The 7706-nt window shown below is 42.1% G+C and overlaps 1 long non-coding RNA gene across 1 annotated transcript; it reads left to right on the forward strand.

Moving 5' to 3' along the window:
- The first annotated feature begins 259 nt into the window (after window positions 1–259).
- Window positions 260–7468, forward strand: LOC143677245 (uncharacterized). The gene is made up of 2 exons (XR_013172471.1): window positions 260–518; window positions 4849–7468. It is a non-coding gene; the product is annotated as an uncharacterized LOC143677245 (long non-coding RNA).
- The last annotated feature ends 238 nt before the right edge of the window (window positions 7469–7706 follow it).

The following is a 7706-nucleotide window of genomic DNA, read 5'->3' on the forward strand; positions in this document are numbered from 1 at the left end:
CTGACGCCATCTTAGGTACTAATTCAAGTTAAGTTTCTATCTCAAGTTAAGTTTCTATTTCCTCACTTCTGCTCTGCCCTTCCCCGAAATCGGCTGACCAGCCTTGGCTATTCTGCCTTTCCTAACTTAGTCTCTGCTGATTGGTTGCTTAACCGCAGGATAACACCCAACCTCTGCTAACGCCTGATAGAAGTCGCCTCCCCCTTTCTTGCTGCATAAATACCCTGGATTCGCCCTCAATAAACGAGACTTGATCAGAATCCTGTCTTGTCTCCATTCTCTGTGTCTCTTGTCCCAATCCATTCTCACTCCCTCCCTCAGGTCCAGGTTCGTCTGTCCCACGGGTCGGGTCAAGTGGCGCCCGAACAGGGACCTGAGTACGAAGGGTCCAGTGAAGAACACTGACTGTGAAACCCTGGCCGGGCTGAAGTAGAAGAATATTAAGGCGCGAATAATAGGCTCAAAGGAGCAGCATAGAGGACACTGCGGGGGAACCTGCCCTGCAGACAGGATCCTCGGTAAGTGGTCTGCGATTATGAGACAAGCAATTAGTCAGCATGAAACTTTTGTAGAAGGTTTAAAAGATGCTTTAAAGACACGGGGAGTAAAGGTCAAAATTAAAAATTTGTTACAATTTTTTGAATTTTTAAAAGAAGTTTGTCCCTGGTTCCCACAAGAGATAAGGCACCTCCTGGAATAGGGGAAGGACTTGGCGCCTCCGGAATTTGAGAGGGACTTTCGGATTTATGTTTTATGTCACAGCATAGGAATATTCCTTTACTAAGAAACTGAAAGGGTACATGCCTCCTGGAATTTTGGAGGGCTTTTAGATTTATGTTTTATAATGGGCAACTCACCATCGATACAGCGGGAATATTTATATTTACTTAAGGAATTGTTACACTCCACGGATATGGAGGCTTCTAATGCTCTATTTAAAAAACTTTTTAAACATGTCACGCAAAAATATTATTGGTTTCAGCATAAAGGCTGTAATGTTTTCTATTATTATACTTGTAGTATCTGTTCTATTCACCTAATGTTGCCATTACATGCAGCTCATGTTGCTATCACATGACCTTGAAAAGAAACAATTAAAATATGCACTCTAGCTGGGAGGACTGGCTATCCTCCCGGACAGAGATGTACTTTCATAAAGATATCTAAATCCCAGAAAGCTCCTCTTGGTCCCTAGCCAGTTCCCAGAGGACCAAACTGGGCCAGGTCATGCAAGCAAATTGGAATTTGACCACTATTATAATAAATTATATATATATATATATCATACAAATTGCATGCAATCAATTTAAAATTAGCAAAAACACACTACCAATTATAAAGAATCTTCATCCCTGCATTCCTTTTCAATCAGTCCAATAAATTCATTTTACAAAATCTGATCATTTACTATGAATGCATATCACTATTAACACTCTGCTTTCAATTTTGCTACTTGTCACTTTAAAAAGTCCTAATTATATGTTGCAAAACTTATTTAGTATTTTACAAGATCATTCTGATTTATTAAGCAAAAAGCAATTAACATCCTGAGCTCTGCCTGCTGTGCAATCAGAGTCTCAGAGTCTAGAAGTCCAGCTGGAATGTGGCACTGCCTCTCTACTCTCCAGTTAACTCCAGCTCAGGCCTAGAACCTATGCTTAAAAAGGTCTAAGTGTTAATGTGGTTTTCCTTTGCCCAGGGCAGGTTCCTGAGCAACTAACTTTTTCCTATAGAAATGTCATGGAAGTGCCTCCCATGGTCTTGGAAATTGGGGGCATAGTTAAACTGGACTTTGCAAGCAAAGCCCTCCCAGGCTGGAAAGGCACACAAGCTATAACTAAGCCAGCCTGGAGCTGGATTCCTGGCCAGAAAAGTGCCTCAGCCCTCTAAAAACACCCCCCATTTCTGGGCAAAGAATAGGTCAAAATCAAAATCCTGAAAAAAGTGCAAAAGTATTAATCTGGAAAGACAAGGAAGGAAATCAAGAAATCATACAGCCATATGCCATCCAAGGACTCCCCATTAATCTCTGGGATAGAGACCTATTGTCTCAATTAGGACTCCTTATGTTCAGCCCCAGTGATGCAGTCACTGCTCAAATGCTTTCTCAAGGGTTCCAACCCGGAAAAGGACTAGGAAAGAATGAATCAGGCATTGCACAACCCTTAGAGATCAAAAGACAACTTAACAAGAAGGAACTGGGAAATTTATCCTAAGGGTCATTAATTCTCCTGTACCCCATGCAGAAAAAATCACATGGCTCTCAAATGAGCCAGTATGGATAAATCAATGGCCCTTGTCTACTGAAAAACTTCAGGCTGCACAAAAGTTAGTACAGGAACAAGTTAGTGCAGGTCATATCACTGGAAGTAGCTCACCTTGGAACACACCTATCTTTGTGACGAAGAAAAAATCAGGAAAATGGAGGTTATTACAGGACTTAAGGACGGTTAACAAAACTATGGTACTCATGGGAGCTTTACAGCCAGGAGTGCCCTCTCCTGTAGCCATCCCCCTCAATTACTATAAAATCATTATAAACCTCAAAGATTGTTTCTTTACCATTCCTCTACACCCAGAAGATCAAAAGCACTTTGCATTCAGTGTACCATCCACCAATTTCAGAGAACCCATGAAACGATACCAATGGAAAGTTCTGCCTCAAAGTATGGCTAATAGCCCTACCTTGTGCCAGAAATTCATAAGTTTAGCCATCTCAGGTACTAAAAAAGATGGGAAGCTCTTTACATTATTCATTATATGAATGATATATTAATAGCAGGAAAAGACTGTCAGGATGTTTTAAAATGTTATCATGCTCTAACTAAGGCTTTAGCATTTCATGGGCTCAAATAGCCCCTGAAAAAGTTCAATTACAAGACCCATACACATATCTAGGGTTCCGCTTAAACGGGAATAAAATCACCAACTAAAAAAATAGAATTAAGATTGGACAAATTATCAACTTTAAATGATTTCCAAAAACTTTTAAGAGACATTAACTGGCTCCGGCCTTACCTAAAATTGACTACTGGGGATCTCAAGCCATTATTTGACCTCCTTCAGAGAGATTCTAACCCTAATTCCCCTAGAACCATCACCCCCGAAGGACGTGAAGCAATTCACAAAATAGAACAAGCTATCCAATCACAATTTATTACGTCATAGATTACACTCAACCATTAGCTCTAGTAATTTGTCGGACAACTTTCACACCTACGGCTGTGTTCTGGCAAAAGGCACCTATTATGTGGGTTCATCTACATGCTTCTCCCGCAAAAACTATTTACCCCTACTACCAGGCGGTTGCCAATGTCATTCTCTTAGGTCGAAAACAAAGTATCAAATATTTTAGTAAAGATCCAGACACAATTATTCAACCATACACTATAGCGCAAGTTAATTGGTTTTTTCAAACTACAGACTGTTGGCCTATCGCCTGCGCCTCTTACTCTGGTCAAATGGACAATCATTACCCTAACAATAAACTTTTGCACTTCATTAGCACTCATGACTTTGTATTTCCTCTTAAAACTTCCTTGCAGCCAATTGAGGATGCCCTCTTAATATTTATTGATGTTTCCTCGTCAGGGATCGCTGCTTACGTTGTCAATAATGAAATTATTCAATTCCAAATGCATTGCGATTCTGCTCAAATAACAGAACTGCAAGCAGTTATAGCAGTGTTTTCAGCCTATCCAGACAGATCCTTCAATCTTTATACAGATAGTGCCTATATTGCTCAATCTGTGCCACTATTGGAAACTGCAGCTCAAATTAAAAATACTTCTCAAGCGGCTTGTCTGTTTATTCAACTACAATCCCTCATTCAAAATAAAACCCAACAATTCTTTGTTGGTCACCTTAGAGCTCATACTAATCTCCCTGGGCCACTGTCCTTAGGAAATCAATTAGCTAACCAAGCCACACGTATCACATGCTATGCAAACATTGTCCTCAGTAACCAACTACCCGACTTAGTCACAAAGGCTATGGAAGCTCATAAACTGCATCATCTCAATGCTCGCACCTTAAGACTAATGTTTCATATCACCAGAGAGCAAGCTCACCAAATAGTTAAACGGTGCCCAGGCTGTGTTACATATCTACCTACACCACATTTAGGGGTTAACCCCTGAGGTTTAGTGCCCAATGCATTATGGCAAATGGATGTAACACACATCCCAAAATTTGGCAATCTCAAATATGTGCATGTTAGCATAAACACCTTTAGTGGATTTATATTTGCTACGCCCCAAACTGGTGAGGCAGGAAAACAAATTATTGCACACACATTAGCAGCCATGGCTGCACTAAGGACCCCCCAGCATATAAAAACTAATAATGGTCCCAGATACACAAGTCAAATGTTTAAAAATTTTGCCAACAACTACAAATCAAACATACCACAGGCATACCATATCACCCACAAGAACAAGGAATGATAGAACAAGCAAATTTATCCTTAAAAAACACCAATGAGAAAATAAAAAAGGGGGAGTGGTACCCCACTAAAAGATCACCCAGAAACCTAATATCACATTCTCTTTTAATTTTAAATTTTTTAACTTTGGATCAAGATGGACGTTCTGCTGCAGAACGATTCTGGCACACAAAGTCCAAAACACAGTTTGCCATGGTCCTCTGGAAGGACCCATTAGATAATACGTGGCATGGACTAGATCCTGTTCTAATATGGGGCAGGGGATCAGTCTGCATATATTTTAAAGAATTAGATTCAGCCAGATGGTTACCAGAATGATTAATAAAACAAATAGACAATAACAATCTGTCCAGGGCAAAGAAATCGCCCCGGGAAAGACATTTCTCTCTCTTTTTCTCTTCCAGTGCATCTGAAGCCACTAACAAACCGGCAAGCCCTGCTATAGCCCACCCGAAGATGGCTAGCCTATGCACGGCCGAAGTCTAAGAACTTAACGTACTAGTAAACACCCCCTCCCCGCCACTGGCGTCACATGAATTGCTGGCTTTTACTGCCGATTGGTTTCTAGCCCTGCTGTTTGCAGCCGGACTAGCGACAGTTGCCCCTAAAGATTGGAATCCATTAGAAAGAATTTTGATCGCTGTAGCATATTTATGCGCAGTAGGGTGCTTTGCTATGTTAGCTTGTCTCCCTTTCTAAGTGCGGGCCAACAGCACTGTAACCAAAGATGGCTCCATCAGGAATAATACTCTGCATACTTATCATCTTGGGTTTACTTCTAAAAGGCTCTTATGGTGGCTGGGATGACCCACAGGCCATCAGAAAGTTGGTAAATAAAATCCATGCCGGCGCTTGTAACTGCTACGAGGAAATTGAAGCCACACCCTTGATAGGAACCTACACGTTGCAACGAAATTGTGGTGAGAAGGTAGCTTACCTATTAACTGGTCATGCCTCTGAGGTAGGGAATTATCAAAGATGGGTTTGTTTGAAGCCTCCTGACCTAGAATTCCCCGTTAATGGGGTATTACCAAAGTGTAATTGTACCACAATATATCCCTCTATTAATGCTCAATGCTATACGGCATATTCGCAGTGCATAGACAAAAGCAATAACAAGACTTACTATTTTACTAAATTGGCTCACACAGATTTAATGTTTAAGCCACCTGAAGGCATAGGCAACTCTAAGCTCCAACTAAGCAACTGTGGCAGCAGCGACGCCAAAATAGGGAAGGAGGTGTGCTGGTCACCTACATCTCCAATACACATATCCGACGGAGGAGGTCCACAAGATCAGGCCAGAGAGCTCGTAGTCAAGGAGAAATTACAATGATTGATCACTTATATCCTCAGCTTCATTATCACCCGTTAGCTAAAGTAAAAACCCAAGATATAAATTTAGACCCTCAAACTTTGGATATTTTAATTGCTACTTAGAAGTTACTTAATATCTCCAAGCCAGATTTGGCTTCTGATTGCTGGCTTTGCCTACGGATGGGAGGCCCCCTGCCCCTTGCCTTGCCACCATGCAATAATACCTATGGCAACCTCTCTAGCTCTTGCAGTATCTCCATACCTTTCCAAGTACTGCCTAAGTTCGAGAATAGCACTCTTTGTTTCTCCTCGCCGTCCTCTAATGATAGTAATAAGATAGATCTCAGCGTGCTCCCTATTGGTTGTCAGGAGACAATCAATATCTCTGATCCCCTCTGTCCCACTAACGACACTGTATTCATATGCAGCGGGAGCCTTGCTTATACTACACTCCCACAAAACTGGACTGGGTTGTGTGTCTTAGGTATACTCCTTCCTAACATTGATGTCATTGACGGGGAGGAGCCAGTACCTATCCCCAGACTAGACCTTATTACTGGCTGCCACAAAAGGGCCATGCAGATGCTTCCCCTCCTAGCTACGATAGGTATTTTTGGAGCTTTAGGTACTGGATCTGCTGGTTTAGGGGTTTCTATCACTCAGTATACTGAATTATCCAAACAGTTAACTGAGGATGTGCAAGCTTTATCAGGCACTATTCAGGATATTCAAGATCAATTAGACTCCCTTGCCGAGACAGTCCTTCAAAACCGAAGGGGATTAGATTTATTAACCGCAGAGCATGGGGGAATATGCTTGGCTTTACAGGAATGCTGCTGCTTCTACGCCAACAAATCCAGCATCGTCAGAGACAAAATTTAAAAATTGCAAGAAGATCTGATGAAAAGAAGAAGAAAACTGGCCAAGACCCCTCTGTGGAGCGGGTTTAATGGACTATTGCCTTATTTTCTCCCACTTCTAGGACACTTGCTTGGCTTACTAATACTAATTTCGCTAGGACCTATCCTCTTCAATAAAGTGATGGCCTTCTTAATACAACAAACTGAAGCCATAAAAATGCAGCCCCTCCAGGTCCATTATCACAGACTGGACACAGCTGATTGCGATGGTAATCTTGATGAATACCTATAAAAGACACTCCATCAACACATTCCAGAGTGCTGGACTGGGTAGCCAATGACGGGCAACTGGACACCTTAGTCTGAGCAATCTACCACCTAAGACAGAGGCCTGGCCTTATGCTGCCTTAAGCCTCCATGACGGGTAAGGTTTCAGGTTGCCTACTTTGTGGTGTCCCGACCTAAGACAGGCACAGTCCCCTTGGGATAGGCTGTTGTCGCAGTCTCCACCTTTTTTGAAAATAATAAAAAAGGGGGACCTGTGGGAAACTGCTTATGGCACCAGCAGTGTGCCAGCCATCTTGTGGTCTGACGCCATCTTAGGTACTAACTCAAGTTAAGTTTCTATCTCAAGTTAAGTTTTTATTTCCTCACTTCTGCTCTGCCCTTCCCCAAAATCAGCTGACCAACCTTGGCTATTCTGCCTTTCCTAACTTAGTCTCTGCTGATTGGTTGCTTAACCACAGGGTAACGCCCAACCTCTGCTGACGTCTGATACAAGTCACCTCCCCTTTCTTGCTGCATAAATACCCTGGATTCGCCCTCAATAAACGAGACTTGATCAGAATTCTGTCTTGTCTCCATTCTCTGTGTCTCTTGTCCCGCCAATTCTCACTCCCTCCCTCAGGTCCAGGTTCGTCTGTCCCGCAGGTCGGGTCAGTTTTGGGTTTTTTTGGGTGCATAGTCCGGGAATCAAACCCAGGCCTCCCACTTGAAAGGCAGGCATTTTAACTACTGAACCCTTTCACCCTGTTTTTTGCTTGTTTGTTTTACATATCATACCTAAAAACTCAAAATCTAGGCCT

The sequence above is a fragment of the Tamandua tetradactyla genome, chromosome 3 (genome assembly GCF_023851605.1).
Source record: "Tamandua tetradactyla isolate mTamTet1 chromosome 3, mTamTet1.pri, whole genome shotgun sequence".
Lineage (NCBI taxonomy): Eukaryota > Metazoa > Chordata > Mammalia > Pilosa > Myrmecophagidae > Tamandua > Tamandua tetradactyla.